Source organism: Theropithecus gelada, chromosome 2, assembly GCF_003255815.1.
Source record: "Theropithecus gelada isolate Dixy chromosome 2, Tgel_1.0, whole genome shotgun sequence".
NCBI classification, from domain to species: Eukaryota; Metazoa; Chordata; class Mammalia; order Primates; family Cercopithecidae; genus Theropithecus; species Theropithecus gelada.
The window spans coordinates 48,420,277-48,438,164 of NC_037669.1; the positions used below are offsets into that span (position 1 = coordinate 48,420,277).

General features: G+C 44.8%; 1 protein-coding gene across 3 annotated transcripts in view; it reads left to right on the plus strand.

Annotated features, from left to right (window-relative positions):
* Nucleotides 1–2,054: 2,054 nt before the first annotated feature.
* The window catches only part of RAB7A (RAB7A, member RAS oncogene family), an 89,139-nt gene continuing 73,305 nt past the window's right edge, over nucleotides 2,055–17,888 (plus strand). For 2 of the 3 annotated variants that reach the window (XM_025376318.1, XM_025376319.1), the window contains exon 1: nucleotides 2,055–2,292. The gene's annotated coding sequence lies outside the window, so the exon portion shown is untranslated. The remainder of the gene's footprint in view (nucleotides 2,293–17,888) is intronic. The other variant, XM_025376321.1, reaches the window with a different exon arrangement.

A 17,888-nucleotide genomic window follows, 5' to 3' on the forward strand; every position in this document is an offset into this window, starting at 1 on the left:
GCATTCCCAGTTGCTACTTTATCTTCAAACCTAGCATTTTGATTGGCTACCGAATGGGGTGGAATTATCATAACTCTTGGCCTTTGAAACTATTCTCAGTTTTCATTCCCCTGAATACTCTGTAAATTCTACACATTGAGCACCTACCGTACCCTAACACTGTTTTAAGAATCAGGGATATCGCAGTGAATGAGATAGACAAAAATAGCTGCCTTATGGACCTGCCATTCTAGTGGGGAAGGCAGACAATATGCAAATAAGTGAGTAATATAAGAGGAAAAACTTTGGGAGGCTGAGTCGGGAGGATTACTTGACACCAGGAGTTCAAGACCTTCTCTTTACAAAAAAAAAAAAAAAAAATTAGCCAGCCATAGTGGTGTATGCCTGTGGCTACTCAGGAGGCTGAGACAGGAGGATCACTTGAGCCCAGAAGTTCAAGGCTGCAGTAGGCCCTGATTATGCCACTGCACTCCAGCACCGGCAACAGAGCAAGACCTTGTCTCAAAAAAAGAAAAAAAAAAAAAGAAAAGAAAAAAAAAAAAGGAGAAAAGCCGTAGGGAGATGGCAATTTTTGTGTTTATGTTGTGGTGACAGAGAGAGGGACTTCAGTTTTAAATAGGGAAGGCTATTTCACTGAAAAGGTTACTTTAAAGTCAAGACCAGAGGAAAGTGAGCGAGTGGCCAAGCAGATACCTGGAGGAAGAGCTTTCCAGGTAGAGAGAAGTACAACTGCAAAAGTCTGATGTAGATGTGTGCCTTCTCCTTTCTTTTTTATTTATCTTGGAAGAGACAGTCTTGTTATGTTGCCCAAGCTGGTCTCGAACTCCTGGGCACATGCAAAGTGAAAGCAGAGAAAAGTAGACTTACCCCAGAAGCTGATGGTCCTGCAGTGTGCAAGGCCATTTCAGAATACACATAGAGAAAACAGGAGAATAGGTAGCGAGGGTTTTGCGGAAAGAGCCAATTTTAGCTGAAAGAGTAGGGGAAACCCCAGACATTGTGCCATCTCAGGGTTAGGACTGCTTGCCTAGATTTTGAGGTTTTTTTTTTTTTTTTTTTTTTCCCCAGACCCCTCAACTTCTGAGATCTCAATGGGAAGCTGCTGATCACCAGTTTTAGGTGTTTTTATCTATTGGGAGACTCTTTCCCTGGTTCTGACTGCAACCAATTATTATTTTAGAGAGATAGCTTAATCTGACCACCATGTCATGGTTGCCTCACATTGCTGGTGGGGGAGTGGCCCCACTCCTGCCCTGCTCAGGTCTAACTACTTACTTACTGTAACAATTGCAAGGTTTTTGGATGGAACAATTGAAAGAATGGAGTTTGCATGAACCAAATAAGAAAAGACTATTAGAGGGCATTGTTAAAGATGGAGACAAAAGTTCTGAGTGGATCCTGATGTGTTCAGATGGGGCTGGTGCTTGGGAGGCTGCTCTGTGCTTACAAGAAGAGTTCTACCAGGTCCATCTTTATCACATCCTCTTTAATACTAAGTTCAGAGAGGCTTTAGCTCATTTTCCATTTTCTCGTGCTGTCTCCTCTGCCAAGGTGTCTATTTCTCCTGACTCTATTACTGAGTCACACAATTGCTGTAGTCATTTGCAGTCTACTAGAACGATAACACACATTGGCATCAGACAGACCTTGGTTCAAAACCCTGCTCCACCAGTTTCTGTGTTGAGCTAGACCAAGTGACCTGATATGTTCGGTCTCAGTTCCTTATTTGTAAAATGGTGATAATAATTTTTGGTTAGGTAGTTAAAGTAAGGATAAATGATGCCTTCCGAAGAAGGACACAATTGGAATGGCCAGTTTACCCCTTGACCTCTCTTCGGTGGCATTCTTTATTCTGGAGCAAGGAGGGATGGCTGAGGGAATCTGTCTGTGGGTCCAACATGGCGCCGTCCTGCTCCTTGTACAAGCCTCAAAGATGGGGACAACCGTTTGGGAGCAGACATGTTTGTAGCACGTGATCCAGGCTCTGTCCCAAGGCAGCCGGAACGTGACGCAAGGTTGAGGCGGGGCTCCTCCTCCGCACCCTGGCGTCGAGCGTCTCGTGACAGGTACTTCCGCTCGGGGCGGCGGCGGTGGCGGAAGTGGGAGCGGGCCTGGAGTCTTGGCCATAAAGCCTGAGGCGGCGGCAGCGGCGGAGTTGGCGGCTTGGAGAGCTCAGCAGAGTTCCCTGGAACCAGAACTTGGACCTCCCCGCTTCTGTCCTCCGTTGAGTCTCCTCCTCGGCGGGAGCCCTCGCGACGCGCCCGGCCCAGAGCCCCCAGCGCAGAGGCCGCGGTAAGCAGCGGGCCCAGCCCGGCCGGCGGCCTGGCCCCATCCCCCTCCTCAACTCCTCGGTCGCCAGGGCCTCGCGTCCTCCCTGTCCTCCTGGCAGGCTCCAGGCCCAGCCCTGGCCTCGCGGGCAAACTCGGCATCGCTCAGGCCCACGGAGCAGGCCAGGACCCCACCCGGCTTGGAGAGGTCGGAGGTCGTCGGGCGTGACCTCTGGCCGGGTTGCCGGCCCCGGCCGCCGGTCTCGGACGCTCTGTTTACTGTTGGCGTCGATCTCAGAGACCCAAGAGGGTTCATTGACTTGAACGGCCCTGCGCCGCGGCAGGACGCGCTAGCCGGTGGAGTTATTTAGCGTGGCGAGCAGGAGGGTGTCAGAGCCCACGCCGCCCGCCGCCGTGCCCACCTGGCGGGCATGGGTCACAGGCGCTGGGGGCCGAGCCGCGTTCCCATCCGGCTCTTCAGTTGAACAGCCTGACCCTGTTAGTGGGAGAGGTTCCCTGACGGCAACTGAGTCAAGGCGTGAGTCAGGTCACGTGCGCTGGGATCGCCTCAACACTTGTGTACATTGAGGCGCCTCTGGCGCTGGGAGACAGGGAGCTTTTTGTCCTAGGCATGTTACGGTAAATCCTGAGAGAAGTTTTTCAACTTAGTCGGGGAAAGATGGTAGTTGGATGTAGAGTTGTGTTTCCATTCGGACCGTGTTGGGGGCCTCTTTCTGCATTCATTTTACGCTTGATACCTAATGGGTCATAAGGAGAATATTGAGAATACTGACAGCAAATATTTGAGCGTTTGTTATATGCTAGGCAGCGTGGCAAGACCGTTTAACAGATCATTATGTTTAGTTCTTTGAACAACCCTCTAAAGTACCACTGTTGTGCCCACTTAACACAGTGGGAAATTGAACAGAGAGGCTAAGCCATTTGACCAAGGTCACACAGCTAAGTTACGAAGCAAAGATGCAAGCCCAGGCAGTCAGACTCCAGAGCACTTTATTCAGTTTCTAGGTTATACTGCTTTCACGTGCCCCTGAAGCTTGTGGTTTATCTTTTGCCACCTGGTATCTGTACCTCACTGCCTTCCACCACCTCCTATCTTTCTGTTGATGTCGTTTGAAAGTCTTTCTGGTAGCATCAGTTCTCTCTTAAAGCCATAAGAAATGCCGTTTGCGACTTATCACACATATTGTAGTGTAGTTGAATTAGGAGCTCTTGAATACTGGCGGGATACTTAACTGAGGTTTGAAAAATTTTGCAGGTAGGCCTGGCAAAGCTGCCTAGCGAACCTTTCTTACAACCTTAGTTGATGGCTGTCCAGCCAGTTGGTTCTTCCCTATTCAAAATACTGCATCTTTGGTTTCCTAAAGAACAGGCTCTTGTCTCTTTCTTGTGACTTAAGCAGCTGATGAGGCACATGATTTCTCATCCATGGATTAATAAAGTCTCCTCTTAGTGTGTTTCTCTCTTCAAACCTGGGAAGGTTTGTTCAGATTTGGATTTAAGAACTGGAAGGTGAGTTAGGAGTGCTTCTCCTGAAGGGACTGGCTAAGTTAAAGCTTAGCGTTCACAATCCTGTTGTATTCAAATTTGTCTTTTTTTTTTTTTTTAACTTTGCTACCCAACCTAAAATATTTAAGTGAGTAATAAGTACTGTAGCTTTATATAATGTTTGAGTTTAGAGGAGAGTAATGATAGGCACCTTTTTATTCATTCATGAAGTATTTTGAGTATCCATTGAATATCAGCAATGTATCAGGCGTTGTGGGATGTTGACTCAGGGAGATAGGCATGGTTCCTGTCCTCAGGGAATTTTTAAAAGGTGAATGATCTTGGCCAGAAATTCTATTGTGGAATGATTTGGTGGTAGAACTTGAGGCTTTTTGGAAAGAGTTATTTCTCATTTCTGCTGATGAATCCGTAGTAATCCAAAGGATGGTGTTCTGGCTAACTTTAAGGCTTTGTTAATTTTAACAACAGCATTTGTATGCTCTTCAGAGAGTGTAGAAGATAATATTACAGTTTCTAATTTATCACATCTTTTAAAGAGTAACCTTCAACACTCAACTTGTTTCTCCTTTTGCTCTGGTGGCATTTGTTTTATTTTATTTATTTTTTGACACGGAGTTTCTCTCTTGTTGCCCAGGCTGGAGTGCAATAGCGCGATCTCAGCTCACTACAACCTCTGCCTCCCGGGTTCAAGTCATTCTCCTGCCTCAGCCTCCTGAGTGGCTGGGATTACAGGCATGTGCCACCATGCCCGGCTAATTTTGTATTTTTAATAGAGACAGGGTTTCTCCATGTTGGTCAGGCTGGTCTCGAACTCCCTACCTCAGGTGATCTGCCTGCCTTGGCCTCCCAAAGTACTGGGATTACAGGCATGAGCCACTGCGTCCGACCGACTCTAGTGGCATTTTTTTGGTTCACTCGAGAGGTAGTCCATGTCACTACCATTACCTTGCACTGCAGTGTCTTTGAGCAAAGGTACATTTGGACATTTGGCATACTGGATTTTTTTCTTCAGCTGGCAAGAAAGTTTAATGTAGCACTGATATTGTGTCGGCCATAGTTTCAGTACCATTCTACATAGAAAAGCTGTGCTACCCTATCTCCCACAAACTTTCTAGGTTCCCTTCAAGAGAAGATTTGGATTTTGCATTTGTGGTAGAACTGCATGAGTAAACAGAGGGTGGAATGTAGAAGATACTCTAAAAATAGTTTTATTAGTATATCCTTCTAGGTAGTTAGCAACCACGTGGGGCAATTTTTTTTTTCGTATTTTTTTTGATGCCAACTGTGTCTGAGCTCACAAAACCTGTATCAGAGAACAACGCTTTATAGTAAAGTGTGGCTTTGAATCAGTTTTCTGACCCCACTGCCAAGTGAAGCCAAAAAATTTTGGTTATTTGATTAGCTTTTAATACGTCTTCAAAGAGTTCTTTGCTAATAACATTTTTGCTCTTACTTTGGCATTAGCTTTTGTATACAAAGATGCAGCAAACACAGACCACACAAATACGACAGTTGTCTTATGCACATTGCTCTCTGGCATTTGACACAAATATTTTAGTTTTTCCCATGATAAAGTATTTAACTCCCCATTCATATAATTCAACAAATACAGCTGAGATAGATTTGACCAGATGTTGGACTTAGAGCTGTAGGCAGGCTTTTTTTTTCCTGGAGAGGTAAGGATTAGAAGTGCTTCTGAATAAGGCTAAACAGAGGTTCCCCTTGGCACTAAATGTCTTCTGAAGGCGACTGAAACTGGAGAAATGAACTCCCCGCCTCGCCCCTTATTTTTGGCTATTGGCTTGCTGTTGATGACTCTTACCTCTCATATAAGGAAGGTTGCCGCTGTGTTCTCAGGCATCCATTCCTTTGTGTTACCATGAGCTTATCTGTTAATATCATCTAATAGTTCTCTGTGCTTCTCTGTCTGCAGTTTGCTGCAGAAACATTTTGCAATGTGTTGATCTTTTCAGTTATTTGCTCTTACATCTTCCCTCTATTCTGTTTTTCCCCACACTCCATATGGCATTAAAGACAGAAAAATAGTTTGCGTTTGTGTTTTAAAACTTCTTTTTTCTTTTTAGGAGGAGTCTCGCTCTGTAGCCCAGGCTGGAGTGCAGTGGCGCCATCTCGGCTCACTGCAAGCTCACCCTTCCAGGTTCATGCCATTCTCCTGCCTCGGCCTCCCGAGTAGCTGGGACTACAGGTGTCCGCCACCACGCCTGGCTAATTTTTTTGTGTTTTTAGTAGAGACAGAGTTTCACTGTGTTAGCCAGGATGGCCTCTAGGATGGTCTCGATCTCCTGACCTCGTGATCCGCCTGCCTCGGCCTCCCAAAGTGCTGGGATTACAGGTGTGAGCCACCATGTCCGGCCAAAAACTTATTTTTAAAACATTTCTTAATGGTAGTTGTGGTCACTGCAATTTGTGAATCAGAGGTATAAGTGATGTGGCGAGTGAAATCAAAACAGGTTTTTTAGCAGTGTCTGTTACCAGTTTCAATTTTAGTATCCCAGGCTGTGATTACAAAAACATTTTTAAGAATAGCTACTTGCAAAATATCTCCTTGGGGGAGGAGGAGAAAGCTTGGAAGTTGGTTCCAACACTAATCTACAGTACTGGCCTTGTTCATTTGCTTGAAGATGCAGTACTTAACTCATGGGACCTGGAGTCTCTGTTTTGGTGATGGCATCACTGCTGAGAAATTAAGTTTGCCTGATTCTTTTGTCCACTTCTGGTCTCCTGGGACTGTCTACAGTTGGGACCAAGCAAATATGAGGAAGCCTATTAAGGGAAGCCTGGGACCAGGGCAGTTTAGGAATTCTCCAGCCTTACTTGTCTCTTAGTTGGTCCTTAGTTGTGTGGCTGCTGCCGTAGGAGGTTCTGTCTTCTCCCTCAGCCTTTCCTTTCCAGCTTTGCTTCATACTACTGGGCATTAACCATCTCACATTAGGAGTCCCTTAAAAATTACTTAGTGAGATAAATAGTTATATCATTGATTTCCAGTATTGGTATGTAAGCATAATAAAAAGTTGGTTTCCATTTAGTAAGCTTTGTACTTTGAGTTATTTGAGAGTACATAATTACAAAGCTGCTATGAGTTAACCTTAAGTGACACAGCATAGACTTTATGAAAAATAGTGTCCCTTATATATGGTATGCAGTCAGCCAACCAGCAGTTCTCTCGTGCACTTACAGATACGGGGGTCCCTGAGATAACTGCGGGTCATCTAAAACCCACTCTTAAATCTTCTAACCTGCACCATGTTGATGGTTGTTAAAAGAGCAATAACATTTTGTAGAAACCTTCCTACACATTTGCTTTTAAATGCTTTTTAATATTTCTGTGCTGTTTGTAGTTTACATATGATTTCATTTGGTGCTCACAACTGTTGTGTGTATCTGCCTGAGATAGCTGAGGCTGTATGCTCATGTGGCTCAGCTGGAATGTCAGTTTAGGTCTGTTAACCAGCTCAGTGCTCTTTCTGATGTACCATCTTGCCTTTCCATTATATGCTAGTGCCCTAAAGACTGCGTCATGTTACCCCTTGTAAAAGTGTATCTTTGACTGGGGGCGATGGCTCACGCCTGTAATCCCAGCACTGTGGGAGGCCAAGGCGGGCGGATGACGGGGTCAAGAGATAGAGACCATCGTGGCCAACATGGTGAAACCCTGTCTATACTAAAAATACAAAAGTTAGCTGGGCATGGTGGCATGCACTACCTTTTTTTTTTTTTTCCTCTGAGACGGAGTCTTGCTCTGTCGCCAGGCTGGAGTGCAGTGGCATGATCTCGGCTCACTGCAACCTCTGCCTCCCGGGTTCAAGTGATTCTCCTACCTCAGCCTCCCAAGTAGCTGAGACTACAGGCACGCGCCACCACGCCCAGCTAATTTTTGTAGTTTTAGTATAGATGGGGTTTCACCATGTTGGCCAGGATGGTCTCAACCTCTTGACCCCATGATCCACCTGCCTGAGCCTCCCAGAGTGCTAGGATTACAGTTGTCAGCCACCATGCCTGGCCCCACTACCTTTTATTTAAAATGATATGTCTTTTTTGCTGATTATTAAACTATTCAGTTAAAAAATAAGCTAGGAAAATTCAGAAATATAAAGAAGGAAAATTTGTGATTCACTACCCTGAGGAAGACCAAAGTGTTAACTGGTTATTTTCTTCCTTTGAATGTATATTTTAATACCTTCCTTTAATGAAATTGAACTCTTGGCCAGGCGTGGTGACCAGTACTTTGGGAGGAGTAATCCCAGCACTTTGGGAGGGTGAGGCAGGAGGATTGCTTGAGCCCAGGAGTTCAAGACCACCATGAACAACAAAGTGAGACTCCATCTCTACAAAGAAAAAAAAATTAGGTGGGAGTGGTGGTTGTGGTGGTTCACCTGTGCGTGGGAGGCTGAGACGGGAGGATCACTTGATTCCAGGAGTTTGAGGCTGCAGTGATTTGTGTTCGTGCCACTGCACTCCAGCCTGGGTGGCAGAGCAAGACCGTGTCTCAAGAAAAAAGAAATTGAACTCTCCCCAGAAATGATGTGAGAATTTAACTGTGGAGGAGACAGGACACTCTTGGGTCATGTGACCTGTGATACTTCTCCTAGTAGACACTGAATGATGAGAAGCTAGGGATCATAGGAATAGCTGTATTTTTAAAATGTTTAATGGTAATGAGTGAGGAACCTGATGCATCCAGCTCCAGAGTAAGGTTTATTTGCCATGGTAACACTGGATAAGTACATTGTTGCCTGTATTTCCAAGTGATTTATCATTTCTGTATTTTAGTATATATATATAAAGAAAAGTGCACAAATAAGTGGACGGCTTGGATAATTTTTATAAACCCAGAGGCCCTCTTAGTCTCCTTTAAGTCATTATCATCGATGCCCTGATGGTTGGGTAGTGAGTCTTCTGATTTCTAGAACTGTAGACTAATTTTGCCTGATTTGGATTTTGTGTAAATGGAATCATACACTGTGTATTCTTCAGTATCTGGTTTCTTTGACTCAGTGTTGTTTGTGAGACTTTGTGTCGTTGTGTGCAGTTGTAACTGGAGTTTCCATTGCTCAGTAGTAGTATGTGATATATCATAATATATTTAAGTAAAAAGACTGAATTTTAGGGTATGTGTCTGTATTCATTTGCTAGGGCTGCTGTAACAAGTATCACAGATAGAGTGGCTTAAACAGAAGTTTTATTTTCTCAATTCTGAAGGTTAGAAATCTGAGGTCAAGCTGTTGGCAGGATTGGTTTCTTCTGAAGCCTCTCCTTGGTTTGTAAATGACTGTCTTCTCTTCCCTGTGTCTTCACATGATCTTTCTTCTGTATTGTCTGTCCTAATCTCCTTTTCTTTTAGGACACCAGTCATACTGGATTGAGGCCCACCCTTATGACCTCACTTAACCTAAATTACCTCTTTAAAGGCCCTGTCTGCAAATAAGTCACATTCTGATGTATTGGGGATTAGGATTTCAACTTAAAAATTTTAGGTGGACACAGTTCACTTCATAAGAGTATCTATTCTGCTCTAGTAGATATGGCCAGTTTTCAAAAGTTGTAGCAGCGTACTCTCCCATCAGCAGTGTATAAGAAGTCCAAATATTCCACATCCTTGCTAGCACTTGTAACTTTTTGTCTCTTTAATTTTAGTTCCCTCTGGTAGAAACCCATTTCTTTATGGCACCATGGTACAGCCTGTTTACTCAACAGTGTGGGGGAACCTCAAGGGACTGGGGAAGGTTATCCTGGAGTAATATGTGTCAGTTTGAGACTACCTCTTGTAAGTGCTACTTACATCCATTGGGGTTAGAAGCAGAGGTTTGGCCAGGCACGGTGGCTCACGCCGGTAATCCCAGCACTTCGGGAGGCCGAGGCGGGCAGATCACTTGAGGCCAGGAGTTCAAGACCAGCCTGGCCAACATGACGAAACCCTGTGTCTACTAAAACTACAAAAAATTAGCCAGACATGGTGGTGGGCACTTGTAATCTCAGCTACTCAGAAGGCTGAGACATTATAATCACTTGAACCCGGGAGGTGGATGTTGCATGAGAATTGCTTGAACCTGGGAGGTGGAGCTGAGATCCCACCACTGCACTCTAGCCTGGGCAACAGAATGAGACCCTGCCTCAAAAAAAAAAAAAAAAAAAGAAAGCACCACTTCAGTCCAGTGAGTGAGCAGTTAGTCTTCCATAGTTGCCCATCGCTTACTTTTGTAGTCTGGACTCCATTCCTGGTGGTGGAATTGGCCTATAAAAGAGTAATCTGTGGGGTATAAATCTAGCCATAGTAGAGAGTTCTTTCCTTCCAACTCTTTTTTGATCAGACACTTGAGCCCTTAAAATATCATATTCTGTCATACATATGCTAGAAATAGGTCTGTTTTGCATATTCTGACTGACCTTTCAGATATTAATGGGCCTTTGACCACCAGCATGTTGGCTGCGTGATGCTCAGCTTTGTGTATCTATTATAGACCTTAGTGTGATTGAAATAACATTGCATGACTTTGCCTGTCTTCCAACTTTAAGCCACTTGAGGACAGGGATGAATCACTATTCTAGAATGGATCTTGAAATATTACTAAACTTTTGTTTAAAATTTTTCCAGTTCTAACTTTGCAGAGTAAGTTATTGTTTATAGCATGTAAATTATGCTTCTGGGTCACTGATTAATATGTGTAGGTTTCCTGAATGATAAACTGTGTGTTGTGTTCATTTAACAGATTTTTCTTCTCTACTATAAGAAAACACTGTTGGCTCCTATGGGGAATTATTCAGGAATAATTGTAAATACAGGGCAGATGAGAGTCATTTAGTTTAGAGTTGTTCAATGCCTAGGGTGGTGAGGGACATATTGAGTGGATTTTTAAATAAATCGGTAGGCAGGTTACAGTTGGGAAACCATTGTAGTTGAAAGGAATGGCGTAAGTCGATGAATGGATGTAGGGATTACAGTAGCTCTAATTTGGGAATGACTGTATGTATGGAATCCAGATCCTAGTGGGGAGGGTAGGCACTGCAATCCCGTGTTGGAGGCTTTAAGGTCAACCAAGTGGCACTTTGCGCCATAATGCTGGAATAGACACGGCATAATCCTGTCACTTGAACCTCACAAGTAAGTCAGATGGTACCCTAGTTATGGGTTAGGAATGGCTTTTATGTTGTCATTTGTTTAAAGAAACCATACATTAAGAGCTTAGTGGGCCAGGACTGAAATACTACAAGTGTTGTGCTTAAACTTTTAGAGAGTTGTTTCTTCAGAAGTGGCTTTAATGAAAAGTTAAATGTGGGAACTGGTTAGGGGAGGTGGGATAGAGGAAGAGAGCAGTAAGTTTGGTTTTCCTCTTTAGCCAGTCCATTGTGGGCTCCTCTTAGCAATTTATGGGCAATCTTTTTTACTGGTTAAATGCCTGAGATAATCTAGGGTTGATATCAAAAGCTTCCAGCTATCCAAAATAGTTCTGATGTAACTGTTTTACTAGGTATCTGCTTTCCAGTTTGTCTTACCAAAAAGAAAAAAAGGCACGAATCATCTTAGTCTCTCGTTAGAGACTAAACTTTTGGTTTAGTACCTGGGTTTAGAAAGCTTGAGAACAGTGGTGCGTCACCTTGAAGAATCTGTTGATCTGAGAGTGAAGTCCTCTTCACCAGAATTGCCTTCCGAGAGACTCTTCTTTGTGTAAGTTGCCTTTGCTTTTTCCCTCCCAGCAGGAAGGCAATACCCAGAGCAAAGTACATAAACAATGTCTTTACATTACATAGAGGTTGTTACCTTGTTTAAGCTTCACAATTTAAACTAAGTAGCATTTGATTTGTCTTTTTTTTTTTTTTTTTTTCCAGATGAGGAAATGGACTAAAAGGTCATGCTCAGTATCTTGGAGCCACTGTGTGTTAGTGGTACCGGGACTAGCATCCAGTATTCCAAGTTGACAGATAATTCTTTAATAATAGCAAAAGAGTGATAGCATCTTCTGCGGAAGAACAGCCTTTGTAAATTTTATCATTCAGTTTTATTTAAATGTTTTTAAAAGAAGGTTGCTCAGAGTAGTCTGTTTCTTTTGAAATATAAATTTTCAAGTGGTAAATCTTCAAGCACTATCAGACAGAATAAGCTGGGTTATGCTGTAGTAACCAATAACTTTAAAATGGCCGAAAAGAGCATTGGTTTTCTAGAGGCTCTGCATCATTCTTTCTCCAACCATGGAGCAGCCGTGATAGGAGTATTGCTGGCTGCCTTGGCAAAGGGAGAAAGAACTGTTGGAGGCTCTTGTTCTTACAGTTAAATTCCAGCACAGGAATGACACGTTATTTCATGTCACTTCTGCTTACCGTTCATTGACCAAAATGAGTCACACCACACAAGGAATCAAGTGTGATCCTAAAAAAAAAGAGCTTAGTTATAGATAACTGTGTTGCCCATCTTTACTCACTAATCACCTTCCTATTCTAAGAAAGTTGTTTTTTTTTTTTTTTTTGAGACGGAGTCTCCCTCTGTCACCCAGGCTGGAGTGCAGTGGTATGATCTTGGCTCACTGCAAGCTCCGCCTTCTGGGTTCACGCCATTCTCCTGCCTCAGCTTCCCGAGCAGCTGGGACTACAGGCGGCTGCCACCATGTGCCCGGCTAATTTTTTGTGTACTTAGTAGAGACGGGGTTTCACCATGTTAGCCAGGATGGTCTCAATCTCCTGACCTTGTGATCCGCCCGCCTCGGCCTCCCAAAGTGCTGAGATTGTAGGCGTGAGCCACTGTGCCCGGCCATTTTTTTTTTTTTTTTTTTTTTTTGAGACGGAGTCTCGCTCTGTCGCCCGGGCTGGAGTGCAGTGGCCGGATCTCAGCTCACTGCAAGCTCCGCCTCCCGGGTTCACGCCATTCTCCTGGCTCAGCCTCCCGAGTAGCTGGGACTACAGGCGCCCGCCACCTCGCCCGGCTAGTTTTTGTATTTTTTAGTAGAGACGGGGTTTCACCGTGTTAGCCAGGATGGTCTCGATCTCTTGACCTCGTGATCCGCCCGTCTCGGCCTCCCAAAGTGCTGGGATTACAGGCTTGAGCCACCACGCCCGGCTCCCGGCCATTTTTTTTTGAGATGGAGTCTCTGTCACCCAGGCTGGAGTACAGTGACGATGCAACCCCAGCTCATAGCAGCCTCTGCCTCCCAGGCTCAAGCGATCCTCCCACCTCAGCCTCCCAAGTAGCTGGGACTACAGGTGTGCACCACCATGCCCCAGCTAATTTTTTATATTTTTGATGGAGATGGGATTTCACCATGTTGTCCAGGCTGGTCTTGGACTCCTGAGCTCAAGCAATCTGTTCGCCTCAGCCTCCCAAAGTGCTGGGATTACATGTGTGAGCGACCTATCTTTCAGTCTTTTTTTTTTTTTTTTTTGAGATGGAGTCTCGCTCTGTAGCCCAGGCTGGAGTGCAGTGGCCGGATCTCAGCTCACTGCAAGCTCCGCCTCCCGGGTTCACGCCATTCTCCGGCCTCAGCCTCCCGAGTAGCTGGGACTACAGGCACCCGCCACCTCGCCCGGCTAGTTTTTTGTATTTCTTAGTAGAGACGGGGTTTCACCGTGTTAGCCAGGATGGTCTCGATCTCCTGACCTCGTGATCCACCTGTCTCGGCCTCCCAAAGTGCTGGGATTACAGGCTTGAGCCACCGCGCCTGGCCTTTTTTTTTTTTTTTTTTTTTTGAGACAAGGTCTCACTCTGTCACCCAGTCTACAGTGCAGTGGCACCATCATGGCTCACTGCAGCCATGTCCTCCCCAGGCTTAGGTGATCCTCTCATCTCAGCCTCCCCAGTAGCTGGGACTACAGACACATGCCACCACATCTGGCTAATTTTTTTGTAGGATTTTTTTTTTTTTTTTTTTTTTAGAGAGGGGTTTTACCATGTTGCCCGGGCTCATCTCAAACTCCAGGACTCAAGTGATCCTCCTATTTTGGCCTTCCAAAGTGCTAGGATCACAGGAATGAACCACCATGCCCAGCTCTCCCCTGTCTTTAGAACCTCCCCCCTGCCCTTTTTTTTTTTTTTTTTTTTTTTCTTTAAGGATTTGTTCTTGTTTTTATTTTGTATTTTAACATTTTGAGACAAGGTCTCACTGTTACCCAGTCTGGAGTATAGTGGCCTGAACACAGCTCACTGCAGCCTCGACCTCTTAAGCTCAAATGATCCTCCTGCTTCAGCCTCCTGAGTAGCTAGGCTCACAGTTGTGTGCCACTGTGCCCAGTTAATTTTGTTTTTTTGATAGAGACAGGGTCTTGGCCATATTGTCCAGACTGGTCCCAAACTCCTGGGCTCAAGTAGTTCGCCCACCCTGGCTTCCCAAGGCGCTAGGATTACGGGTGTGAGCCACTACTCGTCAAGAACCCTATGTTTTTCCATTATTCTTGTTTGAGGCTCTCCACAAATGGTTTCCAGCTTGCCTTCCTGGCTTTGTTTTTTTTAATAAAGACACACGTTCCTCTGAGTTGCTTTACTCACCTTTTCCTTACCACACTTTGTTCTCTACTTCCTTTATCTTGATTCCTGCCACTTCCCTTTCATCTCTGTTTTCTAGCTCCAGTACTCTGTTGGCATCCTGCCTGACTCAGGTACCAGTCCACTTTTAGCTTTTCTTAATCACTTCCACCCATACTGTTCTCTCTTTTTACTGAATCCCTGGGCTTGCCACATATTATCTTGTAGTTGTGGATTTTGTGTATATATCTTTTCTACCTTAGGAGGGGGCCTTAAGGGTAAGTCCCAGACTGATTTACTTGTTTTTCCCCAAATGTTAACCATTTGAAAGAAAGAATTAAATGGATGTTTCTCAAATGGCTTTTGATAGATACATGTATAGTAATATATCTGTTGTCATACCTGGCTGGAAAAGAAAATGCCTGTGAATTCTTCACTTTGTTTGAAATCAGTGTGTCTTGGCCGGGCGCGGTGGCTCAAGCCTGTAATCCCAGCACTTTGGGAGGCCGAGGCGGGCGGATCACGAGGTCAGGAGATCGAGACCATCCTGGCTAACATGGTGAAACCCCGTCTCTACTAAAAATACAAAAAAAAACTAGCCGGGCGTGGTGGCGGGTGCCTGTAGTCCCAGCTACTCGGAGGCTGAGGCAGGAGAATGGCGTGAACCTGGGAGGCGGAGCTTGCAGTGAGCCGAGATCGCGCCACTGCACTGCAGCCTGGGTGACACAGCGCGAGACTCCGTCTCAAAAAAAAAAAAAAAAAAAAAAAAAAGAAATCAGTGTGTCAGAAGCTGTAGGATTGTAGAAGCTTCCTTAAGCAAGGTCACAGTATGGCTGTCAAATGTGTTACTAAGCTTTAGTCTCCATTTCTGAAAAACGAGAGTAATGGGTAATCCTTAAGATCCTTTCGTATTTTGACATTCTCTGACTCTTGAACATACTGCTGTGGCTTTTGCACCATCCAGCTGGTTAGATGACACCATCAGAAACTTTTTTTTTTTTTTTTTGAGACGGAGTCTCGCTCTGTCGCCCAGGCTGGAGTGCAGTGGCCGGATCTCAGCTCACTGCAAGCTCCGCCTCCCGGGTTCACGCCATTCTCCAGCCTCAGCCTCCCGAGTAGCTGGGACTACAGGCGCCCGCCACCTCGCCCGGCTAGTTTTTTGTATTTCTTAATAGAGACGGGGTTTCACAGTGTTAGCCAGGATGGTCTGGATCTCCTGACCTCGTGATCCGCCCGTCTCGGCCTCCCAAAGTGCTGGGATTACAGGCGTGAGCCACCGCGCCCGGCCACCATCAGAAACTTTAAGGACCCTGTTAGCCATTGAGTATATGGATCTTTGCCCATTCATTTCTTAGAGGCAAGAGGCACTGGTAGGCAGTTAGATTTTTCTTTAAAACGTGTACTCTTCTAAATTACAGAAGCAGTATAAAAGAAAGTGGACCGGGAGTGGTGGCTCAAACCTGTAATCTCAGCAGTTTGGGAGGCTGAGGCGGGTGGATCACCTGAGGTCAGGAGTTCGAGACCAGCCTGACTAACATGGTGAAACTCCGTCTCCACCAAAAGTACAAAAAGTAACCAGGCGTGGTGGCGCGCTCCTGTAATCCCAGCTACTCAGGAGGGTAAGGCAGGAGAATTGCTTGGACCTGAGAGGCGGAGTTGCAGTGAGCCAAGATCATGCCATTGCACTCCAGCCTTGGCAACAGAGCAAGACTTTGTCTCAAAAAAAAAAAAAAAAAATCTTAAAGTGAACAGATTTTTTCTATCATTCTGGATAATTTGGTGGCTATAATTCAAAACGTTTATTTTTTATAAAATTTAAATGAGATCATAAAATACATACTCTTGGCTGGGCGCGGTGGCTCAAGCCTGTAATCTCAGCACTTTGGAGGCCGAGACGGGCGGATCACGAGGTCAAGGAGATCGAGACCATCTTGGCTAACATGGTGAAACCCCATCTCTACTAAAAAAAAAAAAAAAAAAAAGAACTAGCTGGGCGAGGTGGCGGGCGCCTGTAGTCCCAGCTACTCGGGAAGCTGAGGCAGGAGAATGGCGTAAACCCGGGAGGCAGAGCTTGCAGTGAGCTGAGATCCGGCCACTGCACTCCAGCCTGGGCAACAGAGCGAGACCCCGTCTCAAAAAAAAAAAAAAAAAAAATACGTACTCTTCTGCAATTAACTTTTTAAAAATTCAACCATATATAGTAGTCAGCTTTTCTTGTACTATTTTTAATGACTCTATAGTATTGATCATAATTTAACAGTCCTCTAAATGATCATTTCAGTTATTTCCAGCTCTTTAAGAAAAGTATTTAATAGGGCCGGGCACAGTGGCTCACGCCTGTAATCCCAGCACTTGTGGGAGGCCAAGATGGGTGGATCACTTGAGGTCAGTTGAAGACTAGTCTGACAAACATGGTGAAACCCTGTCTCTACTAAAAATACAGAATTAGCTGGGCATGGTGGTGCACGATTGTAATCCCAGCTACTTGGGAGGCTGAGGCAGGAGAATTGCTCGAACCTGGGAGGTGGAGGTTGCAGTGAGCAGAGATTGGCCATTTTTGCCCCAGCCTGGGCAACAAGAGTGAAACTCCATCTCAAAAAAAAAAACAAAAACAAGGGCTGGGCACGTTGGCTCCCGCCTGTAATCAATCCTAGCACTTTGAGAGGCCGAAATGGGTGGATCACAAGGTCAGGAGATCGAGACCATCCTGGCCAGCATGGTGAAATCCCATCTTTACTAAAAAAAACACAAAAATTAGCTGGGTGTGGTGGTGTGCGCTTGTAATCCTAGCTACTGCGGAGGCTGAGGCAGGAGAATCGCTTGAACCTGGGAAGTGGGGATTGCAGTGAGCCGAGATCGCGCCACTGCACTCCAGCCTGGCGACAGAGAAAGAAAAGTATTTAATATTTATATTTTCCTACTTATCTAATCATTTCCTTAAGATTTAGTGAGTATACATACTTAAAATTTGGTTTTCATTGCCATATAGCCTTCGGGAAGGTTGTATACTTTACATTTGTAGTTTGAGTCAGTTTTCTTAATCTTTGCCAGTTTAATGAATGGGAAAAATTTAAATGATGTCTCATTATTGAGGGCTTGTGTTTTGGTCAGGCCTGGTGGGTCACTCACGCCTGTAATGCCAGCATTTTGGGAGGCCAAGGTGCACGGATTTCTTGAGCCCAGGAGTTCAAGACCAGCCTAGGCAACATGGTAAGCCCCTGTCTTTACAAAAAGTTAAAAAATTAGCTGGGTGTGGTGACACATACTTGTAGTCCCACCTACTTGGGGGGGTTCAGGGGAGGATCTCTTGAGCCCAGGAGGTTGAGTCTACAGGAAGCCATGATAATTCCACTGTGCTCCAGCCTAGGTGGCAGAGGGAGACGTCTCAAAAAAAAAAAAAAAAAAATTGTTTATTCAATAGATTAAACTTTTGAAAAAATATTAACTACATTTTTTTATGTATACTTAATTTTTTTTTAACTTTCTGCTTTTGTACCTTTATTGTCTTTTGTGAATTGGTTTTTGTTCTCTGAAGCCCATGTGAGGTTCTTGTACCTCACCTCTCTCCCAGTTTATAAACATTATATGGCAAGAATTTTGATGCTTTTCATGTTGCAAACATTGTTCCT